The sequence below is a fragment of the Prunus avium genome, chromosome 1 (genome assembly GCF_965620075.1).
Source record: "Prunus avium chromosome 1, drPruAviu1.hap1.1, whole genome shotgun sequence".
Classification (NCBI taxonomy): Eukaryota; Viridiplantae; Streptophyta; class Magnoliopsida; order Rosales; family Rosaceae; genus Prunus; species Prunus avium.
In genome coordinates this window covers 24018454-24036594 of record NC_142284.1, presented here as the reverse complement: position 1 = coordinate 24036594, position 18141 = coordinate 24018454, and the positions used below count along the sequence as shown (strand labels likewise).

The 18141-nt window shown below is 38.5% G+C and overlaps 1 long non-coding RNA gene across 3 annotated transcripts; it reads left to right on the top strand.

Annotated features, from left to right (window-relative positions):
• The first annotated feature begins 692 nt into the window (after positions 1 to 692).
• LOC110759400 (uncharacterized) lies at positions 693 to 3122 on the top strand. 3 transcript variants are annotated; one of them, XR_002527108.2, is made up of 4 exons: positions 795 to 1249; positions 1463 to 2157; positions 2400 to 2450; positions 2930 to 3122. It is a non-coding gene; the product is annotated as an uncharacterized LOC110759400 (long non-coding RNA). The 3 variants fall into 3 exon arrangements; XR_015833165.1 differs by having other exon boundaries at positions 2400 to 3122; XR_015833164.1 differs by having other exon boundaries at positions 693 to 1249; positions 1463 to 3122.
• The last annotated feature ends 15019 nt before the right edge of the window (positions 3123 to 18141 follow it).

Here is an 18141-nt window from a genome sequence, read left to right as displayed (position 1 = left end):
CGTTTCACTAACTCTACAAAACAAAGTGGTTAGAAAACTTATTAGATTTGTTAGTCCTTAAGCAAAATAAAAGAAAAACAAAAACAAAAATAATTACAAAAACAAAACAAAACAAAAAAATAAAAATAAAAACCAAAATAAAAGAAACATAAAAACAGAAATAATTAAAAACTCAAAACAATCTTTCCGAACATTTTATGAAGAGAAATGACTCATGCACATGACTCAAAAATAAAAGCTCAGTTTTTAAACAATATTTAGAAGGTGGCAAAGTTCAAAACACAACACGCTCAAAGTGTAGTAGTGTGATAGCCAAATGCAACAAATTCCCCAATCTTAGTTTTTACACAATTTCAAAAATCATACCAAACACAAATGCAACTTCAAATCTCACCAAAGTTGTCCTCTCACAAATGAATCACTCAGAAGAGGGCTTCAATGCATCACTCAATTATAAACATGCACTATAAGGAAAACATGATTAGTTGACACTTCATTGGTGACGTTTTAGCAAAAACCATCAACTATAATGCTTGGTTTTGACGCTTTTTAAAAAGCGTAAACTATATGTGGCATAATCATGACGCTTATTGAATACCGTCAAGTAAGACTATATATACATGACGCTTTTAGAAAACCATCAAGTAAGACCTTTATAAAACTTGACGTTTTGTACAAAACCTGACGTTTTCTACAAAACATTTTGACTAAGCAGCATAATTTTTTAATTAATTATTTTTTTTTGGATGGACTGAGCGGCTGAGTTGGTATCTTAAATATCTTTCCTTTCAACAAAATAATAAATAATAAATCTCATTCCTAAAATTCACGAACTGTAGGGTTCTCTCCTAAGTTCACAGATCTGAGCTTTTCTCCTCTATCTTTCTTTCCATGGCCTCCTGATCTTTTCTGCACAACTAGACTTCTCCATTTTTAGATCTGGTGCTACCCTATTTCTCTTCCTTATTTTCTTATTTTCCCCTTCTTCTCTTCACCTCTGTCTTTTTCTCTTCCTTATACATGGTTCTCAAATCTTGACGCCAAACGAGATCGAGAAGTTCTTTTCTCCTATCTCTCAGTATTTCTAGGTCAAAAAACTTCCAATTGGGTCTCGATTGTTGCCCATAGAGTCAAATCTGCAAAAAATTTCTAGGTTTGCAAAATTCAGGCATGCGTTAGTGGAAATCAGGGGAAACCTCTTCAAATTCAGCCTTGGTACAAGGTGGCTTTTGAGAAAAATTGCACTGCTGTAAGTTCCAGTAACATTCTTTTTTTCTTCTCCTTCTTTTCTGTGTTTGTATGAGTTTCGGGCCAAACACCCTGTGTGGGTATGATAATATCATATTAGTAATGCATTGTTGCTATGAGTTAGGGCAGTCCAGAGAAGGAGAAAAAATTGGTTATTGTGCTGATATATTAGATGACACTAGTAGCCTTTGCTGATGTAGTTTTCTTTATGTAGCTGAAAATCGGATTCACAATTTCACAATGACATACAGGTACAAAATGAATTTATTTTCTTCTTCTTTTTTCGCCAGATTGGTAGATATATGTTCTTAGAGTTGGATCTGTTATTTCAGTAAAGGCTGACCAGAGTTTTTGTTTTTGTTTTCATTTGTGGAAAAAAAGTGGCTTAGAAGTTAGAACAATAACGGATTCTTTAAACAAAGGAGAGACAAATTGTTGACTCAAGTACTGGTATAGGAGATTTCAGCACTAAATTGACTAAGAAAAGACTGAATTTTTTTTAAAAAAACATGGACTTTTGTTGCAAAATACATATTGTGGTGCCCTAGTATGAGTTTGAATTATTGGGCCACCAATGTTACTAGTTCAGGTTTGTCTTAAGCTAGCCACAGAACCTGATTTTATTTATTTATTTTTCATTTTTCCTTTTAACTTTTTCTTAACCTGATTTTATTTATTTATTTTTCATTTTTCCTTTTTAACTTTTTCTTATACACATGGATTTTACTTGAGGCATGGCTACCTAGTCTTCTAGGTAGAAGAAAGGGATATTGAAATTTATTTTCTCTTAATATGGCTATTGGGGATATAAGGAGTACATGGATTTTAAAGGATGAGAATGGTGAAGATAGATGTGGAGTCATCAGAACAACAAGTGCATGATTCCAATCTTAAACCTTCAGCAGACAGGTACATTTTATTTTATTTTTTCTATTTAAAATTTATTTAGGTAGTTTGGATTTTGGTTATACAATTAAAATTATTAAAATTCTTTGTTTTCTTTTTGGTCTCGCCACTTGACTTTAAGATGCAAAATGTACAGTTTTGTTTCTATAGATATCACTATTAGGTTCAATTATTTGGTCTTATGTAGCAGTTATTGTTATAATATTCAATTGGGCAATATTTTGAGTTGCTTTTTAATTTTGCAGGTACATGCTATAGTACATTAGCTGGTCAGATGGTAGTCTTGAAGAAAAAAGGTCAAGGAATTAAATTTATGTTTTTTGTTAATTGTGGTGATAATTTTTCTCATTGATTAGACTTTTGGTTTCCTCTCTTTAAAGAATTCCAAATAACTTTCTAAACAACACAGATTGGGTAGGAATTGGTTAATCTGTTATTTTATATGGCAAGTTTCAGCTTCAAAGATTTGATTGGATCTCCTCTTCTTTTAACGAATACAATGGGGTCTGTAAAAGAGAGATTTGATAAATTGAGGAGATGTGATTGTTTTTTAAAGTTAAAAAGTAAAAGGAAATGTGATTGTGTGTACTCATACTTTGTGCATAGTTGGCTTAAAGTCTTTCTCTGCATTTGAATCAAAAGAAGTGGGCATTTGTATATGGTAATGAATATGTGCATGATATGAGAGTGAGACTCCATTGGTGTTGGACAAGCTTGATGTTTTCATTGGTTGTATCTCTTAACTCTTTAAAATTTATGTCTTATCTATTGGCAGATTGATACGATCATGGAAACTTAAACTACAAAGACAAGTGTTATGGAAAGTCAAGCTTCTAAGTTAGAAGTTTTATGTTTTATCGTACTAGATAGCTTGGTTTATTTCACCATGTATTAGGAGTTTTTGAATGTTTGTATCAAAATATTCTACTTTAATGGATATTAAATTTCAGCTTGACATTTTTTTAATATATTCATTTAGTTATTAAATCCTTTGAAACTTTGGTTGTACAGGAAGCTCTCTTTTTTTCTTTTTTTTTTTAATTTCAGTTGTACAACTCTTGACGGCTAAGAACCGTCAAGAAAGATTTATTAAATGTCAGGAAATATATTTGTTGATGCTTTTTAAGTGACAAGAAAAGCCTTTGTTGACGTTTTTTACCCGTCAGGAAACACTATTGCTTGACGGATAATAAGTGTCAACTATGGTGGTACCCTTTCCGGACACTGGCGTCGCTGACGCTTTTGGAACCGTCATCTAATGGCTATAGTGACGCTTTTTAGCCGTCAGTAAAGGGGGTTTTTCTTGTAGTGATGAGATTAGAGTTAAACCATAAGGGACTTAACTCAAAATAGGAAGATGAAAAACTTGCATTAATATGATCTCAAGAAGGATGCCAAACACTTAAAAGTAAGAAAATGCATGCAATTCAACCATATGACATTTAAGATCAATTTAGGTCTTTATTATAGGTTGTAATGGGGCCAAGGGTGTAAGGTGAGTAAGAAATGAAAGGTATGGATAATACAAAGTCCAAGGAACTCACAATGTAAGAGCATAAAAAAAAAGTTTACAAGATTTCGAATCATCACGATTAGATTTTTTCTTTTACATGATCAAAACTCCTTATACCTTCATTTACATTGATTCACACTCCTTTCCAAACACCAATTTATTTTGAAGGCCCAAAAATGAATTTTCAATCAACCATCACTTAATCACAACTTTTTTTTTTCTTCTTTTTTTTTTTTTTTTTTTTTTTCTTTATGTAATATCCCTTCCCAAACTTAGCATGAAAAACACATCCGAATTAGAGCTCATGAGTTCCTTAGAAAGGTAAATATTTGTTTTTCGGGCTAAGGCGAGGAAATATAATTGGTAAATGAAAGAAAAAATGTTTACTTGTAGGCTCAAAATGGTTAACAATGGAAAATCATGCTTAAGCATGCATAAGGTTAGCTTGAAAGGCACAAACGATCCAAAGAGGGCCTTAATATCATTTCTTAAATGTCATGAAATCAAATTGCATAAGAATGAATGACTTTTAAGTGTTCAACCAAATCAATGAATAATGAGATCAAACAACAACTTTGATGACAAGAAAATAAGAGTATGTGTATAACACTCATGAAATGAAGCACAAAGCTCAAAAGCTCACATTATATGGTTATATAAGTCTAATTTATGTTTGATACAATTCTTTGGGTCATGCAAATCCTTTAATTGGAAAATTATGAAACAAATGGCAAGTGCAAAGAAGGTTTCGAACATATCATGCTAGGGGAAGTGAAAATCTGAATTCAATATGGCTAATGCATACAACACTTGTTTTATAAAATCTGAAATGGTTGATGCACTTATATTAGAAAATCTAAATTGGGTGATGCACTTGTATTAGAAAATCTTGAATTGGTTGATGCACTTCACCAATAGATCCCACCAGCAGCCCTAGCTCATCTTCATGTCACCATGACCAAGCTTCCAACCAGAAATGATAGCTCATACCTAGCTCACCATGACCAAGCATCCAACCAGCACATGCTGAGGTCAGCATGACCAGCAACTTCAAGGGCTTACAACTTGGGCTTCTATTAATCAAATTAGGACTTTAAGCACTCGAAATTGAAGTTCAGAATGTCTTCTTTCCAGCCATATGTTATTTGGGCCAATCCAAGGTCGGAGGAAGAAGTTAAGGCCGAAACAAATTGCTAACTCATTTTCCGCGCTGATAAGATCCATCCTGAGCATGGTTCTGTGTTTGCTAGGTAACGGACTCCAGATTTATCCAATGGGGCTGAATTTTGGATATGTTATAGTACACACCCATTGGAACAACTTTCATGAAGAATGCTGCCTCATTCGAGCTATGTAGGTTGTTTAAATAAAGCTTGCAATATGACCTACGGAACTGGACTGGCAGGGGGCTGTAGCCAAAATGAGTTTGTCTTTAAGCTCTTCATCCATTCATCCAAATTAGACCTTAACATGCTTGACTTGCATGAATTATGCTCTCTAAAGCCATCATTATTACCTAAAGCTCAATGAACTGAAAGATAAACACAAAAAGGATTAAAAGCACAAGTTTAACTAAAAAACATAACCAAATCATAAGCTAGAAGGGTACAAAATGATATACAATTATGAACCGATCATCAACCTAGCTCCACCGACTCAGACACGAGGCCAAGCAGCGGCACCAGTATGGATGCCCTACTTTGCTTCCGCACGGGGGCCTGTGAAAGTAACTGACTCAATACTCCTGGACAACGATGTTGCCATTGGAGTGGCTAGAAATTTAGTGACTCCTAAAGATATACGTGTGCTGGGGACAAGGGATGACAACCGGGTCGTGAGCGATGCCCTGGCACTAAGCGTGCAGAGTACGGCAACAGTCGCAAGTTTGGGTCATCGCCTACTTGCGAAGTCCCATGAGGTAGAGGTGCTAAAGGGTCAGTTGGCGGTGGAGCGAAGTATGGTTGAAGAGTGTCAGAGTGCTATAAAAAGCTTGAAAAGGGAGAGGGCAAGGATAGTGGAGGTGAATCGACACCAGCTAGAAGTATTGCGAGACGAGAATAAAAACCTATCAAAGATGGTAGAGTTGTATTCTCGCGACATGCGAAAGCAGCTGGAGGACCTAGACCGACCGAGTAAACGTAAGCAAGCAGATCGCGAGAGTAATTACGCTCAAGCTACGATTGCGATCTTTGGGAGCTCAAGTGGTGAGCCCCAAGAGGCTGTGCGTGAAGCCCCGGAAGAGGATAGCCAGAGGGCCAAACTCAAAGCTCCAATGGTCGAGACACCGAGCACTGTGAAGAAATGATTTCTACTGCTAATTGTTGTTTTTATTTTATTTTGGTTGTTTTTATTTTTGGTTATTTTGTTTCGGAAATAAAGTAGTAAAGTTGCAGAAGGAAAAAGAAAACGGAAAAGAAAGCGCATCTCCCAAACTTAAATCAAACGAAGACGACAAACGGAAAAGAAAGCACAGTTCCCTAACTAAAATAAAATAAAGATGATAGCCGAAAGGAAAAAGCAGAAACACAAAGCTCTAGAAAATGAAAGTAACGGGCAAAAATATAAAACACCAGAAAACACGGAAAAAAGAAAAGTAAAGTGAAAGTTAATGTGCTCCCCCTTGAAGCAATTAGGTCGAGCATGCTCGGGAAATCCGAAATGGTGTTGGCTCTCTCTCATCAGCATATGTCTATTTAAACCACACCTCTGCAAGCGGATGATACCCAGCATTTCTTCCTGCAAACTCAAGGAAAAACATCAAAAAAATTCAGAAGCAAAACAAATGGCATCCTCATGCACTCACCTTGATGATCTCAACCTTGAGCTCTCACTTGCACCACCGAATGCCCAGACAAGGGCTCCTCCAACCTCTGTCTTCCCAAACTCCACATATCATCACGGCTCAGCCTCAAATTTCTCTGAGGTGGTGCCGAACTTTGCTGAGGCAAGGCCGAACAGAGCAGTGCTGCTGGGAGGCATGATTGGCAGCAAGCTCACACCGGTAGATCATTGGCATATAGCACACAGGTCTGACAAGGTGGCAGTGGATGAGTCCCACACTTATACCGCGCTCCAAGCGGTCTCGGCCACAAATCTGGGCTTGCGCCTACTGGCGAGGACACGGGAGTGTACAGCGCTGAGCGAGGAGGTGGCTGCCTTGAAGGCTATGGTGGCGGACTTGCAGAAGCGGCTCTATTGGGCCACTCAGCATGTGGAAGCACTGCAGAGGAAAAATGAGGACCATGTAGAGCTGCTGCAGATTCTACAAGTGCGAGACAATAGAGGCAAGCCATGATGATGAGGATGAAGATGATGAAGATGATGAAGAAGAAGAAAAAGAAGAAGTTGTTTGTTATTGTTTTTTTTTTTTTTTTGTTTTTGTTTTGTTTTGTTTTTTTTTTTTTTTTTTTTTTGTAATGCAGAGTTTGAAGTGAAATAAAAATGTGTTTTAACACTCAGAAATAAACTAAATAACAATACCACATAAATAAATACATAAACTAACTCAGAAAAGAAAACAAAGAAAATTAAAAAAAAAACTTAATTTAAAAACACACGAATATACAAGCAACTCACGGATGACCAGTTAAGGGCCTCAGAAAACACAGCCAGGGGATCCGGGAAGGTTGGAGGGGTCACAATGGTCCCGCTTAAAACCCAAACTTCTTAGACACCGAAGGTGTTGCCTAAAGAACTCCTAGACACTGTATTGACGGAAGTGCTCACTGGGGTTACCATAAGTCAGCTCATATGAAAAATCTTTTTAAAATTTTTAAGATAAAAAAAAAACAAAAACAAATTAAGATAAAATGAAACAACAAACCATAAATGAAAATGAACTAAGGACTATAAACAAACTCAAACAAACGGCATAAAATGTTGTACTAAAGAAACAAACCAAGAAACCAAAGAAAACACAAACAGCACTTTCTATCACCCGTTTATCACCATTTGGACAGATTCGTTTCTCTGTTTTTCAGCTTCGACCTCTGTTCAGTTTTTAGGCTATAACTTTCTAACCGTAAGTCCAAATTTTACGTTCTTTATATGGTTGGATTCAGCACAGAAAAACAAAGAACCCCCACACGGACCAAAAGGTAAAAACAATTACGGAAATAAACAAAATTTAAAGAAGAGAAAGGATTGAAATGCTCCCCCTTGAAGCGATTAGGTCGAGCATGGATGCACTTGGAGGTCGCGACTTCTCCCACTGCTCCACACTTCCCATTCTTATGATTGAGGTTGCCATCTCTCTCCACTCTCTCTTTCTTATTGAGCTACTTCAGAAATGCTTAACGAAAGACAAGGAAACTTGAAACAGATTTTTAGATTTAAAGGATGAGGAAACCATAAATTTAATGAAAAGGATAAACTAAACAAAAACATCAAGATTAGGGATTAAACTTCACCACAAACATCTAATTCCATGCTTCAAAGTAACAAACACCAATGGGTTGTGTAAGCTGGGACTTAAACCCAGTTCTCTTGCTTGTTGGGCAATTGTCCTTTTCTGTTGGACTACAAACACAACTTGTCCATTAACGTCATTAACTTTAAAACAAGAAATTGTCCAGTTAAGAAAAAAAATAAAATAAAGTAGAAAAGCCAAATAGAATCAAACAATGTTACCGATCCCCGGCAACGGCGCCAAAAACTTGTTGCGTCGATTCAGCTGCACCAAAATAGATTCAGCTGCATCCTCAACTTGTGATACTCGCAAGTGCACGAGCCGTTTGGTAGTATAGCATATGTAAGTGCGAGGTCGATCCCACGAGGATTGGTGATTGAATGATCCAATTCATTTCCCCTACATAAAACAGAAATGAAAAAGAAAATAAATAAAACAAGAAAAAAGGAAAAAACTCAAGCAAATAAGTTCCCAAGTTCAATTAGATTAACGGATTGATTCTAGCTAAAGTATGATTAAGCCATGGTGTTTGGTCATAACCTTGTGTTCCTAATTCCCTAATTTGATCATTTGTTGTCTAACCTAAAACTAAGCATTAGGAACCCATTAAGCATAGAAGAACAATTTAAACAACCAAGCATGTATCTAATCCCTGTTGTCGAATGTCCATACATACTCTTCCTATTCATAGTTCAATTCGAATTAAAGCATGGTGTCTACTCTTAATTCAAACCAAGATAGCTAACATGCAAGCCTAAATGGTGATCAATCATTCAAACTAGCATATTAACTTATAAGCATAATGAATAAGAACAAAAACCATAATTGAAACTTGGAAACTAATTAAACTTGAATACTTAAGAAAGAATGTACATTACAATAAAAGTAAAGTGGAACTAAGAAAACTTGAAAGAAAATTTAGTAAACTCATTTTGTTACAACAATTGACAACTTGAAAGGAAACTAAGAGAATTTGAGGGAGATAAGGGAAGGGAGCTCTAGAGAAGTGTTTGAGAGCTCCCCCCTTGGGGTGTGATTTGAAGCTTGAAGACTTCTCTATTTATAGGGCTAAGAGGGAGGAACATCATGATGGATTCCCACACCATCCTTCATCTTTTGCTGCTGCACCTCAAGCATCTTCACATGGGTTCAAAGGTGATCAGTTGTGGCTGCCTTTGCTGCCAACCCATGTGGTTGCCTTTTGGTTGCCAACCCATGTGGTTGCCTTTTGGTTGCTGAAAAATGAGTTTTCTGAACCAGTCTTGGTGTAGGAAGGCCAGAGGTTTCAAAACGTATCCAATGGGGCTCAAATTTGGATATGTTATAGTAGACACCCATTGGAACAACTTCTATGAAGAAAGTATTCCCATCGGAGCAGTAGAAGTGTGCGTTTTGGCCCTTGCAAGTTGGCAGCCGAACAGAGACTGGAATTGACTTCATTTCATTTCTTTGTTTTACATGCATGCACATGCTTTCTCTATAATAACTCCAGCATGTACCAACTTGCTCCTTTAGAATTTTATAGCTGGAATGCCTCCCCACTTCACTCATTATGTTGGATCCAAAGTCAGTTGCAGCATGGGTGAGGCACATGGCTTAAAGGAGGAGACAAGGCTCAAAGCTGGCAGCTGCAAATCCTCCTGAGCATGGTTCAGTGTTGGACGGGCTAAGGACTCCACATATGTTCAATTGGGCTGACATTTGGATATGTTATACTAGACACCCAATTGAACAACTTCTATGAAGAATGTCTCCTCATCCGAGTTGTGCAGATTGCTGAAATGACACCTGCAAGGTGACTTACGAAACTGGACTGACAAGAAGTGTGGCCCAACTTTGGTTTTGTCTTTAAGCTCTTGCTCTTTGCCAATCAGCCCTTAACATGCATGGATTGCATCAAATGTGATCTCTTGCTATCTTAACCTACAAAACACACAAATAGAGGTAAGTGACTCAAAATAAAGAGAAACTAAGCAAAATCACTAAGTAAAGAAGGCAAGCAAGTGTATGAAATTATGGACTTATTAAAACAGAAAATGGATTAAAAGCACAAGTTTAACTCAATAACATAACCAAATCATAAGCTAGAAGGGTACAAAATGATATACAATTATGAACCGATCAATCGTATTTCACTCAAAACTAACCAAATGACTGCTCCCACCATATTATGATGTTGCCCAAGTTTTGGCCTCGATCCGAAATCAATAGGTGTAAGAAATTGGACAATTCAAGTTCAAAGGCAGTTCGTTCCTAATTGGAGTGGTTGGTGTTTTGGGTAGTTCTAGAGGTCGGATTTCACTCAAACTTAACCAAATGACTCCTCCCACCATATTATGCTGTTGCCCAACTTTTGGGCTCGATCCGAAATCAATAGGTGTAAGAAATTGGACAATTCAAGTTCAAAGGCAGTTCGTTCCCAATTGGAGTGGTTGGTGTTTTGGGTAGTTTTAGAGATCGGATTTAACTCAAACTCAACCAAATGACCCCTCCCACCATATTATGATGTTGCCTAAGTTTTGGGCTCGATCCGAAATGAATTGGTGTAAGAAATTGGACAATATATGTTCAAAGGCAGTTCGTTCCTAATCGGAGAGGTTGGTGTATTTCATAGTTCTAGAGATCGGATTTCACTCAAAACTAAGCAAATGACTCCTCCCACCATATTATGATGTTGCCCAAGTCTTGGGCTCGATCCGAAATCAATAGGTGTAAGAAATTGGACAATTCAAGTTCAAAGGCAGTTCGTTCCTAATTGGAGTGGTTGGTGTTTTGGGTAGTTCTAGAGATCTAATTTGACTCGAACATAACCAAATGACTCCTCCCACCATATCATGATGTTGCCCAAGTTTTGGGGTCGATCCGAAATCAATAGGTGTAAGAAATTGGACAATTTATCTTCTAAGGCAGTTCTTTCCTAATTGGAGTGGTTGGTGTTTTGGGTAGTTCTAGAGATCGGATTTCACTCAAACTTATCCAAATGACTCCTCCCACCATATTATGATGTTGACCAAGTTTTGGGCTCGATCGGAAATCAATAGGTGTAAGAAATTGGACAATTTGTGTTCAAAGGCAGTTCGTTCCTAATCGGAGTGGTTGGTGTATTCCATAGTTCTAGAGATCGGATTTCACTCAAAACTAACCAAATGACTCCTCCCACCATATTATGATGTTGCCCACGTTTTGTTCTCGATCCGAAATCAGTAGGTGTACGAAATTGGACAATTCAAGTTCAAAGGCAGTTCGTTCCTAATTGGAGTGGTTGGTGTTTTGGGTAGTTCTAGAGATCGGATTTCACTCAAACATAACCAAATGACTCCTCCCACCATATCACGATGTTGCCCAAGTTTTCGGCTCAATCCGAAATCAATAGTTGTAAGAAATTGGACAATTTATGTTCAAAGGCAGTTCGTTTCTAATCGGAGTGGTTGGTGTATTCTGTATTTCTTGAGATCTGATTTCACTCAAAACTAACCAAATGAGTCCTTCCACCATATTATGTTGTTGCCCAAGTTTTGGGCTCGATCCGAAACCAATAGGTGTAAGAAACTGTACAATTCAAGTTCAAAGGCAGTTCATTCCTAATTGGAGTGGTTGGTGTTTTGGGTAGTTCTAGAGATCGGATTTCACTCAAACTTAACCAAATGACTCCTCCCACCATATTATGATGTTGCCCAAGTTTTGGGCTCGATCCGAAATCAATAGGTGTAGGAAATTGGAGAATTCAAGTTCAAAGGCAGTTCATTCCTAATTGGAGTGGTTGGTGTTTTGGGTCGTTCTAGAGATCGGATTTCACTCAAACTTAACCAAATGACACCTCCCACCATATTATGTTGTTTCCCAAGTTTTGGGCTTGATCTGAAATTAATAGGTGTAAGAAATTGGACAATTTATGTTCGAAGGAAGTTCGTTCCTAATCGGAATGGTTGGGGTATTCTATAGTTCTAGCGATCGGATTTCACTCAAAACTAACCAAATGACTCCTCCCACCATATTATGATGTTGCCCAAGTTTTGGGCTCGATCCGAAATCAATAGGTGTAAGAAATTGGACAATTCAAGCTCAAAGGCAGTTCGTTCCTAATTGGAGTGGTTGGTGTTTTTGGTAGTTCTAGATATCGGATTTCACTCACACTCAACCAAACGACTCCTCCCACCATATTATGATGTTGCCCAAGTTTTGGGCTCGATCCGAAATCAATAGGTTTAAGAAATTGGACAATTCAAGTTCAAAGGCAGTTCGTTCCTAATTGGAGTGGTTGGTGTTTTGGGTAGTTCTAGAGATTGGATTTCACTCAAACAAAACCAACTGACTCCTCCCACCATATCATGATGTTGCCCAAGTTTTGGGCTCGATCCGAAATCAATAGGTGTAAGAAATTGGACAATTTATCTTCTAAGGCAGTTCTTTCCTAATCGGAGTGATTGGTGTATTCCATAGTTCTAGACATCGGATTTCACTCAAAACTAACCAAATGACTCCTCCCACCATATTATGATGTTTCCCAAGTTTTGGGCTCGATCCGAAATCAATAGGTGTAAGAAATTGGACAAATCAAGTTCAAGGGCAGTTCGTTCCTAATTGGGGTGGTTGGTGTTTTGGGTAGTTCTAGAGGTCGGATTTCACTCAAACTTAACCAAATGACTCCCACCATATTATGCTGTTGCCCAAGTTTTGGGCTCGATCCGAAATCAATAGGTGTAAGAAATTGGACAATTCAAGCTCAAAGGCAGTTCGTTCCTAATTGGAGTGGTTGGTGTTTTGGGTAGTTCTAGATATCGGATTTCACTCACACTCAACCAAATGACTCCTCCCACCATATTATGATGTTGCCCAAGTTTTGGGCTCGATCCGAAATCAATAGGTGTAAGAAATTGGACAATTCAAGTTCAAAGGCAGTTCGTTCCTAATTGGAGTGGTTGGTGTTTTGGGTAGTTCTAGAGATTGGATTTCACTCAAACAAAACCAACTGACTCCTCCCACCATATCATGATGTTGCCCAAGTTTTGGGCTCAATCCGAAATCAATAGGTGTAAGAAATTGGACAATTTATCTTCTAAGGCAGTTCTTTCCTAATCGGAGTGGTTGGTGTATTCCATAGTTCTAGACATCGGATTTCACTCAAAACTAACCAAATGACTCCTCCCACCATATTAGGATGTTTCCCAAGTTTTGGGCTCGATCCGAAATCAATAGGTGTAAGAAATTGGACAATTCAAGTTCAAGGGCAGTTCGTTCCTAATTGGGGTGGTTGGTGTTTTGGGTAGTTCTAGAGGTCGGATTTCACTCAAACTTAACCAAATGACTCCCACCATATTATGCTGTTGCCCAAGTTTTGGGCTCGATCCGAAATCAATAGGTGTAAGAAATTGGACAATTCAAGTTCAAAGGCAGTTCGTTCCTAATTGGACTGGTTGGTGTTTTGGGTAGCTCTACAGATCGGATTTCACTCAAACTTATCCAAATGACTCCTCCCACCATATTATGATGTTGCCCAAGTTTTGGGCTCGATCTGAAATGAATTGGTGTAAGAAATTGGACAATATATGTTCAAAGGCAGTCCGTTCCTAATTGGAGTGGTTGGTGTTTTGGGCAGTTCTAAAGATTGGATTTCACTCAAACAAAACCAAATGACTCCTCCCACCATATCATGATGTTGCCCAAGTTTTGGGCTCGATCCGAAATCAATAGGTGTAAGAAATTGGACAATTTATCTTCTCAGGCAGTTTTTTCCTAATAAGAGTGGTTGGTGTATTCCATAGTTCTAGAGATCGGATTTCACTCAAAACTAACCAAATGACTCCTCCCACCATATTATGATGTTGCCCAAGTTTTGGGCTCGATCCGAAATCAATAGGTGTAAGAAATTGGACAATTCAAGTTCAAGGGCAGTTCGTTCCTAATTGGGGTGGTTGGTGTTTTGGGTAGTTCTAGAGGTCGGATTTCACTCAAACTTAAACAAATGACTCCTCCCACCATATTATGTTGTTGCCCAAGTTTTGGGCTCGATCCGAAATGAATAGGTGTAAGAAATTGGACAATTCAAGTTCAAAGGCAGTTCGTTCCTAATTGGAGTGGTTAGTGTTTTGGGCAGTTCTAGAGATTGGATTTCACTCAAACAAAACCAAATGATTCCTCCCACCATATCATGATGTTGCCCAAGTTTTGGGCTCGATCCGAAATCAATAGGTGTAAGAAATTGGACAATTTATCTTCAAAGGCAGTTCGTTCCTAATCGGAGTGGTTGGTGTATTCCGTAGTTCTATTGATCGGATTTCACTCAAAACTAACCAAATGACTCCTCCCACCATATTATGATGTTGCCCACGTTTTGGGCTCGATCTGAAATCAATAGGTGTAAGAAATTGGACAATTCAAGTTCAAAGGAAATTCGTTCCTAATTGGAGTGGTTGGTGTTTTGGGTAGTTCTAGATATCGGATTTCACTCACACTCAACCAAATGACTCCTCCCACCATATTATGTTGTTGCCCAAGTTTTGGGCCCGATCCGAAATCAATAGGTGTAAGAAATTGGACAATTTATCATTTAAGGCAGTTCGTTCCTAACCGGACTGGTCGGTGTATTCCGTAGTTCTGGGGATCGGATTTTACTCAAAACTAACTAAATGACTCCTCCCACCATATTTTGATGTTGTCCAAGTTTTGGGCTCGATCCGAAATCAATAGTTGTAAAAAATTGGACAATTCATGTTCAAAGGCAGTTCGTTCCTAATTGGAGTGGTTGGTGTTTTGGGTTGTTCTAGAAATTGGATTTCACTCAAACTTAACCAATGGACTCCTCCAACCGCATTATGATGTTGCCCAAGTTTTAGGCTCGATCCGAAATCAAGAGGTGTAAGAAATTGGACAATTTATGTTCAAAGGCAGTTCGTTCCTAATCGGAGTGGTCGGTGTATTCCATAGTTCTGGAGATTAGATTTCACTCAAAACTAACCAAATGACTCCTCCCACCATATTATGATGTTGCCCAGGTTTCGGGCTCGATCCGAAATCAATAGGTGTAAGAAATTGGACAATTTATGTTCAAAGGCAGTTCGTTCCTAATCGGAGTGGTTGGTGTATTCCGTAGTTCTATTGATCGGATTTCACTCAAAACCAACAAAATGACTCCTCCCACCATATTATGATGTTGCCCAAGTTTTGGGCTCGATCTGAAATCAATAGGTGTAAGAAATTGGACAATTCAAGTTCAAAGGAAATTCGTTCCTAATTGGAGTGGTTGGTGTTTTGGGTAGTTCTAGAGATCGGATTTCACTCAAAATTAACCAAATGACTCCTCCCACCATAAATTGATGTTGCCCAAGTTTTGGGCCCGATCCGAAATCAATAGCTGTAAGAAATTGGACAATTTATTTTCGAAGGCTGTTCGGTCCTGATCGGAGTGGTTGGTGTATTCCATAATTCTGGAGATTGGATTTCACTCAAAACTAACCAAATGACTCGTCCCACCATATTATGATGTTGCCCAAGTTTTGGGCCCGATCCGAAATCAATAGGTGTAAGAAATTGGACAATTTATCTTCTAAGGCAGTTCGTTCCTAATTGGAGTGGTTGGTGTATTCCACAGTTCTAGGGATCAAATTTCACTCAAAACAATCCAAATGACTCCTCCCACCATATAATGATGTTGCCCAAGGTGTGGGCTGGATCCGAAATCAATAGGTGTAAGAAATTGGACAATTCAAGTTCAAAGGCAGTTCGTTCCTAATTGGGGTGGTTGGTGTATTGGGTAGTTCTAGGGATCGGATCTCACTCCAACTTTACCAAAGGACTCCTCCCCCCACATTATGATGTTGCCCAAGTTTTGGCCTCGATCCGAAATCAATAGGTGTAAGAAACTGGACAATTCAAGTTCAACGGCAGTTCGTTCCTCATTGGGGTGGTTGGTGTATTGGGTAGTTCTAGAGATCGGATTTCACTCGAAATTAACCAAATGACTCCTCCCACCATAATATGATGTTGCCCAAGTTCTGCTCCCGATCCGAAATCAATAGGTGTAAAAAATTGGACAATTTATGCTCAAAGGCAGTTCGTTACTAATCGGAGTGGTTGGTGTATTCCATAGTTCTGGAGATCGGATTTCACTCAAAACTGACCAAATGAATCCTTCCACCATATTATGATGTTGCCCAAGTTTTAGGCTCGATCCAAAATCAATTGGTGTAAGAAATTTGACAATTCAAGTTCAAAGGCAGTTTGTTCCTAATTGGAGGGGTTGGTGTTTTGGGTAGTTCCAGACGTCGGATGTCACTCACACATAACCAAATGACTCCTCCCACCATATTATGGTGTTCCCCAAGTTTTGGGCTCGATCCGAAATCAATAGGTGTAAGAAATTGGACAATTTATCTTCTAAGGCAGTTCGTTCCTAATCGGAGTGGTTGGTGTATTCCACGGTTCTAGGGATCGGATTTCATTCAAAACTATCCAATTGACTCCTCCCACCATATAATGATGTTGCCCAAGTTGTGGGCTGGATCTGAAATCAATAGGTGTAAGAAATTGGACAATTCAAGTTCAAAGGCAGTTCGTTCCTAATTGGGGTGGTTGGTGTATTGGGTAGTTCTAGAGATCGGATTTCACTCAAAATTAACCAAATGACACCTCCCACCATATTATGATGTTGCCCAAGTGTTGGGCTCGATCCGAAATCAATAGGTATAAGAAATTAGACAATTTATGTTCAAAGGCACTTCGTTCCTAACCGGAGTGGTCGGTGTATTCCATAGTTCTGGGGATCGGATTTTACTCAAAACTAACCAAATGACTCCTCCCACCATATTTTGATGTTGCCCAAGTTTTGGGCTCGATCCGAAATCAATAGGTGTAAGGAATTGGGCAACTCAAGTTCAAAGGCTGTTCGTTCCTAATTGGGGTGGTTGGTGTATTGGGTAGATCTAGAGATCGGATTTCACTCAAAATTAACCAAATGACTCCTCCCACCATATTAGGGTGTTGTCCAAGTTTTAGGCTCGATCCGAAATCAATAGTTGTAAAAATTTGGACAATTCATGTTCAAAGGGAGTTCGTTCCTAATTGGAGTGGTTGGTGTTTTGGGTTGTTCTAGAAATTGGATTTCACTCAAACTTAACCAATAGACTCCTCCTACCGCATTATGATGTTGCCCAAGTTGTAGGCTCGATCCGAAATCAATAGGTGTAAGAAATTGGACAATTTTTGTTCGAAGGCAGTTCGTTCCTAATCGGACTGGTCGGTGTATTCCATAGTTCTAGAGATCGGATTTCACTCAAACTTAACCAAATGACTACTCCCACCATATTATGATGTTGCCCAGGTGTTGGGCTCGATCCGAAATCAATAGGTGTAAGAAATTGGACAATTTATGTTCAAAGGCAGTTCATTCCTAACCGGAGTGGTCGGAGTATTCCATAGTTCTGGGGATCGGATTTTACTCAAAACTAACCAAATGACTCCTCCCACCATATTATGATGTTGTCCAAGTTTTGGGCTCGATCCGAAATCAATAGTTGTAAAAAATTGGACAATTCATGTTCAAAGGAAGTTCGTTCCTAACCGGAGTGGTCGGTGTATTCCATAGTTCTGGGGATCGGATTTTACTCAAAACTAACCAAATGACTCCTCCCACCATATTATGATGTTGTCCAAGTTTTGGGCTCGATCCGAAATCAATAGTTGTAAAAAATTGGACAATTCATGTTCAAAGGCAGTTCGTTCCTAATCGGAATGGTTGGTGTATTCCATAGTTCTAGAGATCGGATTTTACTCAAAATTAACCAAATGACTCCTCCCACCATATTATGATGTTGTCCAAGTTTTGGGCTCGATCCGAAATCAATAGTTGTAAAAAATTGGACAATTCATGTTCAAAGGCAGTTCGTTCCTAATTGGAGTGGTTGGTGTTTTGGGTAGTTCTAGAGATCGGATTTCATTCAAACTTAACCAAATGACCACTCCCACCATATTATGATGTTGCCCAAGTGTTGGGCTCGATCCGAAATCAATAGGGGTAAGAAATTGGACAATTTATGTTCAAAGGCAGTTCGTTCCTAACCGGAGTGGTCGG